At 37.6% G+C, this 18,193-nt stretch overlaps 1 protein-coding gene across 2 annotated transcripts in view; it reads left to right on the forward strand.

Moving 5' to 3' along the window:
• Positions 1–18,193, forward strand: part of SEPTIN9 (septin 9) — a 2,307,078-nt gene that overhangs the window by 923,346 nt on the left and 1,365,539 nt on the right. The gene's annotated exons all lie outside the window — the stretch shown is intronic.

The following is an 18,193-nucleotide window of genomic DNA, read 5'->3' on the forward strand; positions in this document are numbered from 1 at the left end:
ATGAATGTATGTATGTATTAAGTAATTTGGGATCTTTCATCACAACTCTGCCAAAATGGCTCAATGCCTGTTCTTTTATAATAGAAGCATGTGTTAAGACAAGCTAAATAATGCCTGGTCTATTGTTGTGGAAGCGTTAAATAACGCAACACTAAGAAAGATGATGGACATAATTCCTACTTTGCTAAATTATCATGACAACAGTAATTTTACGTTTGTGTTCCATATCCAAAGCACTGAAAACCACCCATTTATTATTAAGACTATACAAATTTAAGGTAACAAAAGTCACATATTTAGCGTGTGTTCCAGAGGAGGCCTAGTGACTGGCAGAAGGAAGATTTGTACTTGGACATGGGTTACGATTAGTAACCCTATGAATGAGAATGAACAGATCTCAAAATAGGAGGTAGAGCTTGCCTTTCATTCTCTGCATTATTTGTGATTGTGGTATTTCCTTATTATGTTTGATTTTACAGTATACTGTCATAATGTAGTCCATAATCTTTCTCTACCCACATTACTCACCAGTACTCATTACCCAGAATAAGGGGCAGAACATTCCACAGGTATCCATGTGAGCTCATATACAACAAAAGATTATGCTCATTAAATCTGCTAAACATCTAGGAAACAGTATTTCCAGTTTAAGTTAAATCTACCAGCAGTAGCTAACAGAGCTTTTCTTTAGACACATCCTGCACATAGTACTTACAGTCCATCCAAGTACTTTAAAACAAAAAAATCACCTGAATTTCTTGTATTCCATAGCTTATTCTGTACCTGCTTTTCGCTGCCAGTGTTGCACTACACTGACCAAGGTGATGCAGGCTTCAAGTAATGAATGACATTGTATGGACTCATTGGGTTGGCATGCCTCATCAAAGCCAAGGTTAAGGAATCCAGTTCTGACATAACAAAAAAACACCATTTCTAAACTCTAGATGTTATTCTCATTAATTCCTGCTGAATGAAACTACACTGAATAAATAGTACTGTAAGCCCTGCCTACAACAGGAATTAGTAATCTATAAAAAATAAAATTATCTTGGATTGCCACTTTTTCAAAGATCTTTCCAGCATATTCAGTGCAGTTTTACAACCCACATTAATTGTGAAATGTGGAACAAACATCTCATGTGAAAGGCTGCCACCACACTACCTAAATGGAGACCATGCTCCCACACCACCACGTTAGTAATGTTAGTAATGTAGATCCATTGAATGCAAATTTCAATTCAGGCACAGGGACATGCCTGTACATGCACATACATGCATCTGGTCACACTAGTGATACTGTAACACTCATTTAAAGCACCATACATAACGTGTAGAACTTTTTAAACTTCACTTTTTGTATGAGTAACAGTGTACATGCAAAGTATGTTCTGCCTGCTTTTTGATGTTAACCCCAAGCTAGCAGTTTCTCATCTACTCTCTTATCTGACCAGGTTTGCCTTGCAGGTCAGCATTGGGCTTGCACTATTAGAAGACTGTGCCACTGTACTACAGGTCTTAACATTTCATTTCAATATGTAGTCAGATAGGTGAGTTGCTTTTCACATATTCAGAGCATAACAAAACATTGTTGTATTCTGAAAAATGTTTTTCATTCCACTTTTTTTTGTATTTGTGACTTTTCAGTTGTGTTCCCAAAATGATTCCATCCAAGATCACTATGCTTTTCCTACAAGGGAATATTATTTGTTGATTCATAACTCACTCAGATATGTAAGGTCAGTAGTCAGTTTCACAATATTCATTCATGGTACTGGCTAACAGTGTAGCTTAATGGGTTAAAGTAGCAAAAGTAACAGGATAGAGAATGCTTATGTTCTTTTGTAGTGCGTGAAACACCGTGATTAGACTTCTGTAGCCATAAAGACAACTCAGTTAAATACTAAATTGACACGAGACCCAATCTTAAGAAATGTTAAGCACTCCATGCTTAACTTGTTTAGGTCAGGTCTCGCACTAGGCAGTCATATCCACCGCTGCTGACCAGAAAATAACAGTTGCATAATGCAACACAGGTTTATTTCTACCTGCTGTCTGTGTTGGCAGTGTGTCTCTGACTTGCTCTTATAAACTTATAAAGTTGCTAGAGCAATAGCATTTGTATTAGCCTGTATTTTCTGAAGGAAATTAAGTCTGAAACACAAATGTATATCATTATTTAGTGACTTCATTCCTCTATGGTTGGTTTGACAGAAAGCAACAGATTTTATGAGGAACAGACCACACATTTGAGGCAAAGATTTGGACAGTCTGTGATAATCTGGACAGTTGACAGACATGGCAAGGTGATTCTGAACATAAGAGACTGTGTTACACTATCTTTCTGGCAGTGCTCATTGAGAGTTTTATGGTTTTGAAAGTTGTCAAAACACATGACATTTTTTTTTTCTGTAACCAGTATTACATGGAACAGGTAAAACTTCATGCACTACAAACAATTATGATTGGGTCTCTAATTATAACCCTTTATTATGTATTCTTGACATGGATACCAAGATTCCCCCCTCGAGCTTCGCTCACAAGGTGAATTTCTTGACATCCATATCTCGAAAACACAATAAGCAGATTGTATCAGTGACCTGTTCATTATCCTCTGTGTTGGGCATTTGATTCCTGCACTAATTTCTTAATATCTGATTGAGCAAATGACTTTTCCAGATAAAAGCTCTGTTGTTATCTGTAGACATCTGCTTCTGATAGCTTTCCTTAATTATTTTAACAAATTGAAATAGAAAATTATATATTCGGTATTGACAAGTGCTTGTTTCATCTTTAGTGTGTTTTTTTTAAATCCTGTTTCCTGAATTGCCCTTTATGCTTTAGGGGTATTATCCTCTCTAAGTGTTTATTAATTTAAAACAAGAGGGACCACTATGGACCTTTTGTAACAACAGACTCTGCTTTGACCACCTTGTCTCTCTAGTCATTAGAAAACTCCTTCTGCATGCACAGCTTATCCATTACAATATCTCGCAAAAAACAAAGAGTGACCAAACTGTGTAAACACGAACGAGGAACCTTGCCCAGCAATAAAAAGCACGTCAGCTGTAAAAACCTGAACGCTTTATTAATTCAAAAACAGCGTTTTCGCCACGGACCTCCGTGGCTTCCTCAGAGAATGCAGAAAATACAAAAATTCAAGTGGAGCAAACAGTTAATAATAGTCCAATACAGGAAGTGACATCATAGGTACATCCTAAGGTGTCACAACTTCTACTAGTGTAAAAACTCAACGGTATATCATATAAATTTACTTAAAATGTAAGAAATGTTATATATAAAAAATATATGTAAAAGCAGTAAAACAATCATACATTTCTGTGTATGCATACAACTTCAGCTAGTATGTGATAAAAAAGCTTACTCAGTGAAGTCTCATAATTATATATTAACATGAAGGTTATTTTAGCTAACACTTGTCGTTTTAACAGACTGACATATGTGTATACCTTGCTCTTTTTGCCTAGAGTTGCCATTTGACATTTGCTGTCATCTTTATGTGGCCGTTATTAGGCTAGTCTGTTATTTTGATGAAATTTACCTTTGAGTAAGCTTTTTTATCACATACTAGCTGAAGTTGTATGCATACACAGAAATGTATGATTGTTTTACTGCTTTTACATATATTTTTTATATATAACATTTCTTACATTTTAAGTAAATTTATATGATATACCGTTGAGTTTTTACACTAGTAGAAGTTGTGACACCTTAGGATGTACCTATGATGTCACTTCCTGTATTGGACTATTATTAACTGTTTGCTCCACTTGAATTTTTGTATTTTCTGCATTCTCTGAGGAAGCCACGGAGGTCCGTGGCGAAAACGCTGTTTTTGAATTAATAAAGCGTTCAGGTTTTTACAGCTGACGTGCTTTTTATTGCTGGGCAAGGTTCCTCGCCATTACAATATCTCTTCAAAGTTCAAAGAATTCACATTCTGACTTTATTCTTCTCTCATACCGGCCCATCATTGAATGCAGTGAACCCTTTGGCATATAACTCACTAAGTACCTATACCAACTTGACAGATCTCAGTGTTTCCTAATCGAAGAGATCACTTGTCTTGGCACACTTAACTACTTTCATAAATTAAAAGCCCTGTGTCTCTCTATTCAGTGTCATATAGAATCCTGAGGTGTGATCTCTGCTTATCCATACATGCAATGAATATCCATCCATACTATGAATGATCCGGGACTCTTTTAACTCCTTCACCTAAACAGAACCAGTGGTAAAAGTAAACAACTTGTGAAGACCTTATCCTGTTAACATCACCAAACTGTGTGGTATGTACCTAATCCAACATGTTCCCTATTTGTGGAATGCTATGCCCTTAAATATACAGATACTTCCATGACATCCTTTAAAACAAATCTAGATGACTGGATGGGTGATCTTAAATTCTCACCTAGGATCATACCTCTCAACCTGGAAACATCAAAAATCTGGACAAGGCCCATGAAAAATAGGTACAAATCTGTACACTGATTAACATCTAATTTGCATACATAATTATGAAACCCCACCCACTCCAGTGGAATTGTGGGATGCCAACTTTCGAACGCAAAATGAAGAACAGACAACCAAAATATGGCACCAGAGTCCCCCTGCAGCCATTCCAATGTCCCATTACTCGGCTATTTCGCCCCATTTACCAAAAACACTAATGTATGCATACTGCTTTACTTCTACAATGATTATCTGGATTTTATTTTTAATGCAGCAAAATAATGCAGAAACACTAATAGACATCATGATCTGGTAAAAGCAATACTGTCTCACAATGAAAATAGGCTTGACATTAAAACATCTCTGCCCTTGAAACTCACATTAATTAAAACAGCATTGAAACCCACACCACATTCAAAGAAAATGTATCTGGCCAGTGGTGGATAAAGATTACCTTTGGGCTGTTTTCAAATCATTGGCCCCTTGCACACAAAACAAGAAACATACATGCGTTCTTTGATACACCTTCCTGACGTTATTCAATTATATTCCTTGTATAATATAGCATACTTGTTAGACGTAAGTTAGAACTCATTTTAAATGTATTGTTTGAACATTTTTCCAGTAGGCAATGAAACAAAATGCATGAACCAGTAATGACAAAACTGCTCAACTCAGAACATTTCCATCATTTAAGTCTACTTCCAGTCACACACACACATTTCCTAACTGAAGCACCCCGCTCGCATAAAACTCTGCACACACACACTTCCTAACTGAAGTACCCCGCTCGCATAAAACTCTGCACACACACACACACACACACACACACACACACACACACACACACACACACACACACACACACACACACACACACACACACAGTACCCCGGGATCCCTCATGTTCAAGATTCTATCTAAATGCATTTTCTAACTCCAGCAGCAGTTCTGTAACCAGGACATATAACACAAAGTTGCTACTGTGGTGGAATTCACTATATATTTACACCACATCTCTCTCACACAGATTTCATACTTGCATTTTATCAAACTGCTCTTAATTGTCTGCAGCACACTGTTTCATCAAAGCAGTAAAACTAATACCTTTACTAACATTGTTTTTTCAAGTTGATGATACTGAGCTAAGTTTTGGGGATTCATGTCTATTATTTCCTATACTAGAACTTATAGAAACCTGTCTATGGTATTTATGAATGCTTGCAGCCTTAACAAAAATGGACACAGTTTGAATTATTGGCTAAACTGCATTACTCAGACCTCACAAGAATTACTGAAACATGGTTAAGGAATGATTTCAACATACCCAGTTCATTACTCAACACACCTTTTACATGCAATAGATAACAGACAATGGGGGTCATGCTACTTATAAATAATGTTTCAGGCATTTTATCAAAATTGACTGATGCAAAAAGCTCCATCTCAGATTCAGACAATAACAGGACTTTAACACAAATTTCATTGAATGGCCACACCAAAATACTGCAGTTGTGTATGTTCCTCCCCTATCCTCACTTGTCCTGCTTGAATCTGTACTCTCCAGATTAACAATGTTAGCTAAACATAGGAAGATAATTGTTAATGGGAGACCAAAATGTGAACTAGAAAGGAATGCTAAAATGTGAGTTATACAGAAAAACATGTTCACTGAACTTATCACAGTTGATTTCTGAAGTCATGACCCACTGACTAAAATTAGCTCCAATAATATACGAGACAAACTAAATTCTCTTAATACATTGCCCAACTGCGTGAGTGATCACAATCCTAGTACTTCAATACGGACATTTGGGGCACCTAAAGTCCCTCTATACATGACTAGCACTAGCACAATAAATATGTCAGGAGTACCACACATAGACTGGGATCCCCTCTACCAATGTTCTGACCCTACGGTTGGCCCGCTCGCATAAAACTCTACACACACACACACACACACACACACACACACACACACACACACACACACACACACACAATTCCTAATGAAATACCCCGCTCGCATAAAACTCTGCACAGTCACACAAAGTACCCCGCTCGCATAAAACTCTGCACACACACAAACACACCACTTCCTAACTGAAGTACCCCGCTTGCTTAAAACTCTGCACACAAACACACACAGTAAGTACCCTGCTCGCATAAAACTCTGCACACACACAAACACACATTTCCTAACTGAAGTACCCCGCTTGCATAAAACTCTGCACACACACAAACACACACTTCCTAACTGAAGCACCCCGCTTGCATAAAACTCTGCAAACACACACTTCCTAACTGAAGTACCCCGCTCGCATAAAACCCTGCACACACACACAAACACACAATTCCTACCTGAAGCAATCCGCTCGCATAAAACTCTGCATCTGAAGTTCTGAACAGCAGCCCAGGCCTCGCCTCAGACAGTCCTTCCTTTCAGCTCCACTCGCATAAAGCTCTACACACACACACACACACACACACACACACACACTTACCTATGTGCTGCTTTCCAAATTCCACCACACAAAGTTCAGTGCTGCTGCTGCCAATCCATCTGTTCGTTCCGGCCCCGGCCCGAATCGACATTCAGTAACTTCTGCTGCTGTCCGTTCGCTCCATCAGTACCACGGCATAAAAATCCATTCATTTCTGCTGCTCCCTGACCCTGACATAATACTCTCCATTCCGTAACAAGTACTATATCCATCCCGCTCACATTTGCACATCGGCCGTTCCCGCCTACTTGCATTTGAGCTCTGCATGCATAACGCTCCAAGGAGCTCAATTCTGATAGGCTGGTAACCCTGACAGAGCTGATGTCATTGCGTACGTGATGACGTCAGCCCCGTCAGCGCGAAAATTAAAAAAACATTAAAAATGCAAAGAAAAAAATCGGAAATGAAGGGATGCCACTCGGGAATCATGGCACCCCTTCATTTGAACCCCAAAACTCAGTAAAAACCGAGTAATTCGGTGCAGTTGGGAGGTCTGCCTAGGATATGTGAGGAAAATCTATATTGGGTAGCATCGTTAGCGTCCACTCCCATCAATTCTGGCTGCTATGTCTAAACTTCTGTATGGGCACATAGATTATATGCTTAATAAGAACCTATAAACCTATAACCTCAAGCATGACAATGTGTGCATGCGCAAATAAAAAATTGCTTTACTGATTTCAGTTCTGTTTCATCAACTGAAATTTATATTTGCTTTCTGGATTTATTTACAGATTTATTCTGTGTGGGTGTCAGTATGATTACAATACAAAGCCTCTGACTATAGAAACACCTTTGCTTTGCTCTGCTGCAGTAGTACACTGCATTATGCCTGTTATTTTTCTTTATTTTTTTTTATCACCAAAGTTGCCTGTATCATGGTTTCAAATGTAGTGCCTTATCGTCTACACACAGTGTTCTGTACTGTTTTAAGCTGTGCAATATCTTCCTGCTTGAGATGGTATATGTACTTTTCAGCATGTGCCCCTGTGTAATGCCTGTCTTTTTACTGGCTGTTTGCCAGCGATTGTGATATACAGTGTCAAGCAGTGTGCTTTTGTTTCTCTTCCTGTGCAGTTTTATAGCATACATGCTGGAAATTTGCACTGCTGTTAAAAGCTGTCCTGATCGTAGGTTAGGTTTCTACGTTAGCTTACTGAGTTTGTTACCTTGTACACATTTTGGTCACGTCAGAAACAGAAAGGGTATTTCTAATAAGCAGTGCACACTTACTACATAAAAAAGAAAATTCATTGAAACAAAAAGCTTAGACAGTATACTTTTGTTTGTAACAAAATATATATGTCTGTACTGCTGGTGTTTAATGTTCATGTTGATTGTTTCATCTTAAAACTCAAAGGCAGTAAGTACAGAAGTGACATTCTTGTTGGAATGCAATTGTCATAAGAAGGAATATGTTGGAAATATGTTTGAATTGTAGTTAAAGAAATGCCAGATTTATGGAACAGCTCGGATATATAGATATAATGATGTATGTGACCTGACTGCCAGCATCCCACGGGTTAAGGATACAAATTCTTCATAAATGACTCGATGATTTTGGAATTCATTTATGTGTCAATCACCTCTGATTCGGGATTTAGGAATTCTGCAGTTTGACTTCTGCTTTATGCATGTCTTTGTCATTTCCTTTCTTTATTTGGAAAGTATAAATAATAATTTAAGTCTGGACTTGCTTCATATTTATGGGTCACTGTTATTGATCTCCATGCCCACAACTTACAAAGGAGCGTGTTATTTACCCTATCTCACTCCTCTACTATCTCACAACTGCAACAGAAGTTCCCTTTTCAGCTCTTACTTTTTTTTCTGATGTGTATGGTGTATTTCTTATTTTCTGTGGCAGATATGCTTTAAGGAGTACTTCCTCAGTTCCTCCCTGGCTAGTAAAAGAATATAATTCATTCTGCCCTGTGCCATCTGCCTGCCAGCTGCCACACCCAGCTGCTTCTGTTTCATTGTCAGGACTGAATCTTATCATCATCAGTATTTACCTTTACATCTGTGTGCATATAAATGAGAGCCAGCCCTTAGTTAAACAAGGGACCAAAATCAAAGGTTGTTGTTGTTGTTGTTGTTGTTGAGTCTTTCGGCTTTTCCCGGTTAGGGGTCGCCACAGCTGTACTCCGGTCCACTAATGATTGGTAGTTGATTTTTACGTGCCGAGTTACTAGCCCTGATGCACAACCTTCAACGAAGGTACACCCATTCACGCATGTCTCCACGCAGAAGACGCTCTAACTGAGAATCGAACTGAACAGCGTCTTACTGTGAGGTGACAACGCTACTGCAGCACCACCACCGCTCTATCAAAATCAAAGGTAATGTTAAGAATTATAAGATGCCCACCCAGCAAGCTGCACAGTAACAGGATATGTTGTTGTTTGTTTTTCGGCTTTTCCCAGTAAGGGGTCGCCACAGCAGAACTCTGGTCCGCTAATGATTGCCAGTAGATTTTTACGAAACATTGAGGTGCCAGCTCGACACTCAACCTTCAACGAAGGCATGCCCATTTACACACCCATGTCTTTTGAATGCTACCCAACCACGGGGAGGACATGCAGACTCCACACAGAAGGCACTCCCAAGCCCAGCCGAGAATCGAACGAGATAACCTCTTGCTGTGAGGTAACAACGCTACCGCTGTACCACCACAACATCAGTAACAGGATATGTATGTAATATAATTGCTGAATAAGAATAACCTTGTGAATTTATAGAGTTCCCAGATTTATTAATGGTGTGTTCTATAAGGAAGGACACAGTACAATTCTTTCACCAAATCTAGTGTTTCTTGAAGAGCAGTAGTTATTTAGAAGTGTGTCACATTGTTTTCTATCCTTTCTTGGCCCAATTTTTTCTTGCTCTCATGCTTTTTTTTTCATTAAAATATTAAATTCAGAGCATGAATAACTTGGTGATAGTTATGAGCAATCATGAATAAAGGTATTATAACATGGCTGAGATTCATGAATGTGTTGTGTATAAGTCTGAATCTTGCATGAAAAAATTGATAACCTAACAAACAGATAAACAAATAAATGCCCATTGTGATTAGGGAGATATGTGTCTCCTGAGTCAAAAACTCAAACATCTGTATGGCTGTCAACAGCAGAAATATATGCAGTTGAATTTCCTGATGCTAATCGTCAATGCCTTGCACAGTAAGGATATGATTCAATCCATTAACATTATAATGTTAATGGAGGCGCATCTGAGTCCAAGTCATGCCGTTATGCAGCGACTTATTTTCCAAGTTGCTGAGTCAAAGTAGGCTCCGCTTCATTGCTAAACTGTATAGTTAATACAGACGATGGAATATGCTTTTCCATTGTTAAACCTCATGCTTTAGCTTTAACATTCTTAGTAGAAATATTACAGTAAGGTTTAGCAAATATCTGATTGCTGTCATTAAAATCTGGTGAATGTCATTAAAACAAATCAAAGACAATGAACACTCTGTACCACAGAATATTAAAAATTCATAATCAATGAGTACCAGACATTTACTTTGTGATACGAAAATAAATTATTAGCTTGTTAGGATCTGTATCCCAGTGATATCTTGCCAAATTAAGATTGCTGACTGCTGATTGTAAAGACCAATTCCCCCTCCCTAAAACAAACTTCTGGTTAATATTAAGCAAAAATATAATGATGTTGGGGAGAAGTTTTCTTTTCTCCTGATTATTTTTCTTGGTGATTTTTGCATCTATGCCTGCTGACCATCTAATTTCCACTTAATTAAGCAGTACTATTTCATTATTCCACTCTGGGGTTTCCAGTCAGAGTTGAGGTGAGAACCACCTGATGGGGGACCATCATTTAAGCAGCCATGAGGGATCTTTGTGCTGATACCAGTATCCCAGCAATCAGAGAATTTCTTTATGCTTAAAACTGCATCGGGCAGGGGGGGCATGACTACTGCATTCATCCTGGTGTTCCAAAGTGCCACAGTGCCTTCCTTTTTATGAGTGTACATGGTCTCCTCCCCTTATGAATCCACAATTTCACACATTTACTTTGAATGATACCCCCCATGGGTGGCTTGGAAACCTTAAACCCACCCCCCAGGCTGACCTTGCACATTGCTGACCCTCCTTCAAGAAATAGTGACAGTAACGTTAGGTGCATCCAGGGCCATAGTTACCCTTACTTCCATCTCCTGCCAATGTAGTCAAATTCTCAAGCTGGCAGTAGAGCTTGAATGGCCTGAAGCATAGTCAGTGGTTTAGCCCTCATTCACTGGCACTCTGTCACAGGACACCCATGCACTTACACATACACATACATGCATGTGCACAGACACACACACGCACACACACATACACACTTTCACACTTACTCACAAAATGGGACACCTGGAAAAAACTCACATGGATTCAAAGATGGGCAGGGTTTACAAAAAAGATCCACCATCTGAGAACTGAAATAAATAACTACATGTTATAAGGTAATGGCCTTAATTGTTCTGTCACTGTGCTACTTCACATTTCTTTTTCTCATGCATGAAGAGGCTATAATTGTCTTCTTTGTTCTTCAAATATCCTCTAAAATGTTTTTTTCTTGGAATTCAGATGCAGAGCTTGCAGACCTGGGTGGAGAGGTGGATGTTTTACTCATAGTTACTCATGTCTGACTCTACCTTAGGTTGTTAAACTTTTCTGCCTGTGCATGAATCATCGAGTACATTAGGCAGTTATCCCCTTTCTTTCTTTCTTTCTTTCTTTCTTTCTTTCTTTCTTTCTTTCTTTCTTTCTTCATCCTAGAACAGAATCACTGACACATTTGCTAGCAAAAGCTGTTTTTGGCTTACTCTAGCTCTCAGTTCTAGTACAAAGCAGTTGGAACATATTTAGTTTTCACATGCACTACAGAGGACTGCTGTGACTCAACAGGTTTCCATTTACAAGTTGTTGGAATTGTTTCCTGCAGTTCAGGAGGCCAAAAATCACCACTCGCTCTTGGTTTAATTTTCATAGCTGTTATAAGTAACTGTTGTATATGTGTCACCTTGGCTTTACTTACCTTGTGATTTTCATTGTTGTTCTTTGCCCTGTAGCCTAGATCAAATGTGAAATTTGTCACTAGACTAGTTCACTTCCCAGTTAATAAGTGTCATAAACAGCTAAAAAAGGTAGTCTTCGCAGTTGTGTGTGTGTGTTCTCATTTTACTTGTTTAGAGTGCTGTAGTTGTCATTAACGTATTTATGTGCTGGCTGTTCCTTTCCTGGGTACTTCATCTTGGTTATTTGGTTTTATTTGGTAACTGGAACTTCATTGCTTTTTATCATTACAGTATTTATGCCATTTCTTTGTCACCGATGTGTTACTTAAAACCCATGCCTGAAGCATGTAGCTCTGAGAAATTCTCATTTCACTATCAGCCTTTTCAATATTTGGAAGATAGCTCTTGCGTCAGAGCAAAACTCTATAAAGCTAACTATGGTTCATTTTTCTTTAAACATAAATGCTATGTAAAGCTTTGTAAAATGTACCATAATCCTTAGATGGCTGTGGTAGAATCCCCAATTTCTTATATTTACCCCGCAATGATCATGCATGCTAAACTAGAGCTGTTTGTAAATAATCAATTTCAGTGTTGTATCTTAAGGCCAAAGAAAGTGACATAGCCATTTTGCACAATGTGAATCAGAGATAGTAGCACAAACAGCACTTTTTCAGTAGGTGCTCTAGCAGATGTTATATAAAAAATAATCATCTTTCAAATTATTTCAACAAGTATATAGTCACTCAGGAAGTCTGTGGGAGAAGAAAGAAAATTTTGCAAAGAATCATAAATTTTGCATAATCAAAGATAGCATTTGCTTATTGTTTTAATTGTATCATTTCTAGTAACAGCCTGGTACTAAGCTGAACCTAGAATATCAGTGTCACATTAATGTGTCATTTGGTACATCAACAGAACCCAGCAGATGCAGTTGTTTTCACTGCCATCTACCAGTAGTTATAGATTTTTTTTTAGAAATTAGAAAGTTTAAAATCGCTTTGCTAAGCTATATCTGTGTTAGTAATTACCTGCAGAAATATATCAGGAGATCTGTACATCATCTTCATTCTACAAAAATGTTGTCGACATCAGTGTCTTCAGTCTTGAAACTCAGGCAAAGATTTGGCCTTATCTTCATCCTTTTAATCCACACCTCTGCTCTGTATAATCTGTGAAATGTACATATTGATGTGGGCCTCAAGATTACATGTACAGCCTCCTTACTTCATAGACAGTTAACAGTGTGTGTCTGCAATAAGCAGTCTAAGACAATATTAAAAAATGTTGCTCACTTGTTGAATACAGAAAAGCTTCTGGCACTTATTTTCTTAATGGTGAAAAATGTTTGACAAAATTAATGGACAATTATAGCTCATGAAATTTCTTCAAGACTAGGCTGCTTTGTTTCAGAATCTCTGTAGTTTCATAGTGATGTGCATTATAGATGCCATGTGTCCCCTATACTTTTTGTCATAGTATAACACAAATTCAGATGATTTTCTCAGAGAAGACTCCGGCTCCATTATTCCCTTGGCCTTTACTTGATGTTTCAGTCTTTGATGAAAATTTACTCCCTCTCTTCCTCTCAGCATTCCTTTCATCCCTTTGTTTTAGTTTTGCAGGTGTTGAAAAGCATTGTTGGTTTCTTTTATCTCAGTAATGTCTTGAAATCTGTTGTCATAATTTACTTTGTTTGCAATACCCTTTACTTAAATTACTTCTTAAACAGAAACTATTGCTTATTTAGGAGCCAAAGTCCAACATGTTGTGCAAACACTGAGGTGTTAGTTGCAAACCATATCTACTTTACTACCCATATTCCTTATGAACAAATAACATAACCATATACTCCACTTTATTTGGACTCCATCATGGCATAGGTTCATGAAGAAATTCTGAAAAAAGTAAATATAGTCCTCAGAATAACAGTCTTGAAAGTGCTGTTATGGGGAATGTGTAAAAATGTCTGTGATTATGTTAACTCTTAAGTATTCTTTGTTTCCCAAGGTGCAGTCATCTAGAAGTTAATAGATAAAAGTAGCAGAGTTATGGTTGGCACAGCCCCCCCCCCCCACCCCACCCCATGCCAGGGTTACAGGATGGCAGAACAGTGAGATTTAATTAAGAGTCAGTGTCATTTGTTATGTGATCACATTTTATTTTTTGAAGATACAGGACCCACATTTCATGTTTTGCTCTTCTGCCATGAAGCCAGGAGGACTGAGACTTCATTATCTGTCCACACTGGGAAATGACCTTACATTCGCAAACCTAGATTAGAAGTCCAGTCTTCATGATAAAACCATTAGTTACAGTCTTCATTTTCAGAAAAAGAGAATGACAGCCATGGGTAGTTAGTACATCTTATCAATTTCTAAACAGAAGACCAGACATTTTAAGTCAGACATCTCTACATTTATAGTTATTGTCTAATATAGAAGGCAGAAAATAGACACTTTTATTCTGTTAAATTATATTTACTCCAGACTCTGAAGGCTTGTCAGACTCCCATTAATATTTTTTATCATGGGTTTTCCTATTATACCTATTTCCACTAAAGCTTAACCATCTTAACCATAGTTTATGTTATCGGTTTAGATAGAGACAGTTAAAATGGGGAGAGCTTGGAGATTTCAGGATGATTGACTTTGGAAGTTCCGACACAGATAAACTACACCCCTTCCACCCCTTCTATCAGATGTTTGACATACCTAATGTGAAATGCTATATCAAGTAGAAAAACAGGAGTGCAAATTACCCAAGGAAATGTTCAAAACCCAGAAATGATCTGTACTTACAGAAAATTAAGAAAGGTGATATTATCAACAAACGGCTCATCTCACATATACAGGCTGTCTCAGCTGTAGTTGCTACTAACACTTCTTACTACCAGAAAGGTAAGAAGACATTTCAGCACAGCCACTTCACATAATATATTGTTTTGTCTGCCTGCTGTTGCATTTGTGCATTGAGAGCCCTAGCTTACATATTTAATCCATATCACCTGCATCAGTTGCATTCTAAAGTAAGTCCACAATGCTGGAGATGCTGGGAATATATCTATTTTCTAGCAATTCCCAAGTTTTAGCACATTTTATCATCAACTAGAAAAAACATGTAAGTTAATCTTAGGGACTCTTTTATATTCTAAGAAAGGTGATTGATACACAGCACTATCCCCTAGTTGGAGCCCCCTCAAACCCTAAGATGAAGAAATAAATTCCTCCTGAGTCCAAAACTAAGGACAAAAAATTGTTTTCAACTACAAGAGCTATTGCATTGCTTACTTTCTGCACACCACCATAGTAATTAGTTCTGTTTTTGTAGACTATCTCCTTACTACAGATACTGTTTAAAAAATTTGTTCAGCTGCATGTGGCTGCTAAAATGATTATCTCAACTCATGCTTAACACCAAGCAGTGGACAAATGGATTTGCACTTTTTAGAGAGTGCAGATCCCACCCAGCAGCCTGATCACCCAACCCTAGTACAGCTTTGCACAGGGTCCGATATCCATCACCATAACTGGACTTTCCTTTTGGTAATAATAAATCCCAGCTCATAAGCTGATCACTAGATTAGAAATATGGCCACAGCTGATATAGTGGTTTGTATTTTGTTTTTCTAAATAATCAGATGTTAGCATCTCTAGTAGCAGAAGAGTGTCTGTAAATCTGCCCACAGATGAAAACTGCTACATGCTGACTGTGCAAGTATACAGATCAAAAGTAAAATCTGTAGCCATTAGAAACACCCAGGAGAAGCTAGCACTGAGATAGTCTCCAGCCATACAGATATCAGATCTACTCCTGATGCCCTAAAGTTAATATTTTATTATATAAAGTTATTATTTTATTTCAATAAATTATGTATCTGATGCTAATAAAACTACTTAAGGTTCACAAGAAGACCTGCATCCTATGGTTGCATGTAACTGCAGAAGATGTTTTAAGGAAGTGAGTAATTCCAGGTTTTTTCAATCACTGTCTACGTCCTCCTCCATTTTAGTTTTATTTGATGTATTGGAAATGTAGCAGTAGGACAAATTATAGGTTCTTTTTCTTTTTGACATATAAACATTTGAAAAGGCAGTAATAAGAAAAAAAAAATAGTTCCTTTGTTTTGTGATATTTCCTTTCAATAATGGAAGCGTGGAATAAAATGGTTATCTGCCATACCAGTTCTGTTATCTCAGAATGATAACTAACATTTTATAGGCTAATGAATATATAATTGGCATAATACATTAGTTTTAATCATTGCAAGAGGCTTCAAAACATGCATACAAACATTTTAAAACAAAAAATAATGCTGTTCAGTGAAAGTATAGAAGGCAATATTGTATAGGTAGCCAACCAAAGTAACATCTTTGCAGGAGGAAGAAAGAAAGAAAACAGAGTAACCGCAAAAAAAATCCATAGGCAAAATACATACTTGTTAAGCATGAAACTGGAGTGTAGTAGGATTGAACCTCAGACTCTGAGATGCATTAGCATGTACCATACTGACTGCTGTATTTTGCTTGTAGTGATGACCTAGAGTAAACGTTTGCAGTGCAAAATAACTTGATGATGCTACTTCACTAAATGCTGTTGAAGATAAACTTTGCATCAGAAGAAGCATGAAACATTTAAATGTACTGTACTTCATATGCATAATTCTACAATCACTGAAACAGTATAGTTAAGACAACGAGAATAGGTGATATACTATTTCATAGCAGCACTTAAACCAATGGAGAAAGTAATATATGTACAAATTTGGACAGAATTATACTAAATTCTTCTTCTTATGGCTTTTCCCAGTTAGGGGTTGCTACAGCAGATCACCTGTTTGCTCATGACTGGCAATGGAGTTTTTACAGTGTCAAGTTGCCAGCCCGGCGCCCAACCTTCCACAGAAGGCACACACATGCATGCACTCATGCCTAGGGCCAATTTAGAGTGTCCAATCCACCTACAGCATAGCCTGAATTAAGCAAACTGTGAGCATTATATGCCTATATACATTAGTGTATATTTGGAGTGCCTACACTGAAGCCTATAGTAAGAGTTGCGTAGTTTTGTCTGACTAAATATATGCTAAACATAGGTCAGTATGGTAGTTGTCTGTCTGTTGCTCCTAAAGCAATTACATTTGTATTCACTTTCTCGATGAAATTTTAGTTTATTTTTTTTTAATTTGGCATGCCTTTGATTTGCCTTATGTTTTAGAGAAATTGTGTTTCAACAAGAAGATACCTCCTATGGAAAGACTTTTTCAGCAGTACTAACTTCGAGGGAGTCCACAAAAATATAAATCAGTTCCTCTAAGGCAATATGTTTGGCTCCTTTCATGTAATTTACTTCATAAGGGGGTACAATAGTTAGGTTGTAATTTGTAGGTAAGGATATTTATTAAGAGTAATGTGTTTGTATCTGACACTGACATCCAATGATATTTGGAGAGTAGAAAAAAAGTCAGGCTGCTAAAGTACCAATTAGTGCCAGACCTTTGGAGAGTGCAAAGAAAGAAGAAAAATCAGTTAAGTTTAGAAAAATAAAAGAACAGAAATGTACCTGATTTTCCTTGTTTTTTGCTCTGCTCCTCTGTAAATCTGAGTAGACTCTCGTACCTGACAACTGTCCAAATCTTTGCAGAACATCCAGATTTTTGCCTCATAGCAGTAAGGGAGATTCTCTTTCCTCATTGCTACTCTTGAAAAAAAAGCAATGGATGGTGATTCCCTTTTCTCCATTACTTTTACTTGACAGCACTAATGTAATGTGCAACCATAAGAATGGAACTCCCATTTGCATGGGTAGTACATCAAAAATTGAGGATGAATGGTAAACAACATGGAGGAACACTACAGTTCTGTTATACAAAGACATTATTTAAGAAAGGTAAGCAGTTTCTGTCATTGTATTTAATAGCATTAGTCCACTCTTGGGTGTCGGTATATAAGGATTTGCCCATGGTTGGCTTTGTTTATTTACTCATATTTCACCCTTGTTATCAAACTATGTCAGCCTTGGGTAAACCTTAATATACCCGCACCCACTTGTGGGTTACTGCTTAAATATTCGGATGTGGTCCACTATCTTAAATGCATGCTTCAATTCTAGAGAAACAACACATGTAAGAACCCCACTGTCCATATAATTGTAAATTTGGCTGGTCCTGGAGTGTAGAACAGTAAGCATG

The sequence above is a fragment of the Protopterus annectens genome, chromosome 10.part0 (assembly GCF_019279795.1).
Source record: "Protopterus annectens isolate FY-2018-M chromosome 10.part0, PAN1.0, whole genome shotgun sequence".
Classification (NCBI taxonomy): Eukaryota; Metazoa; Chordata; order Ceratodontiformes; family Protopteridae; genus Protopterus; species Protopterus annectens.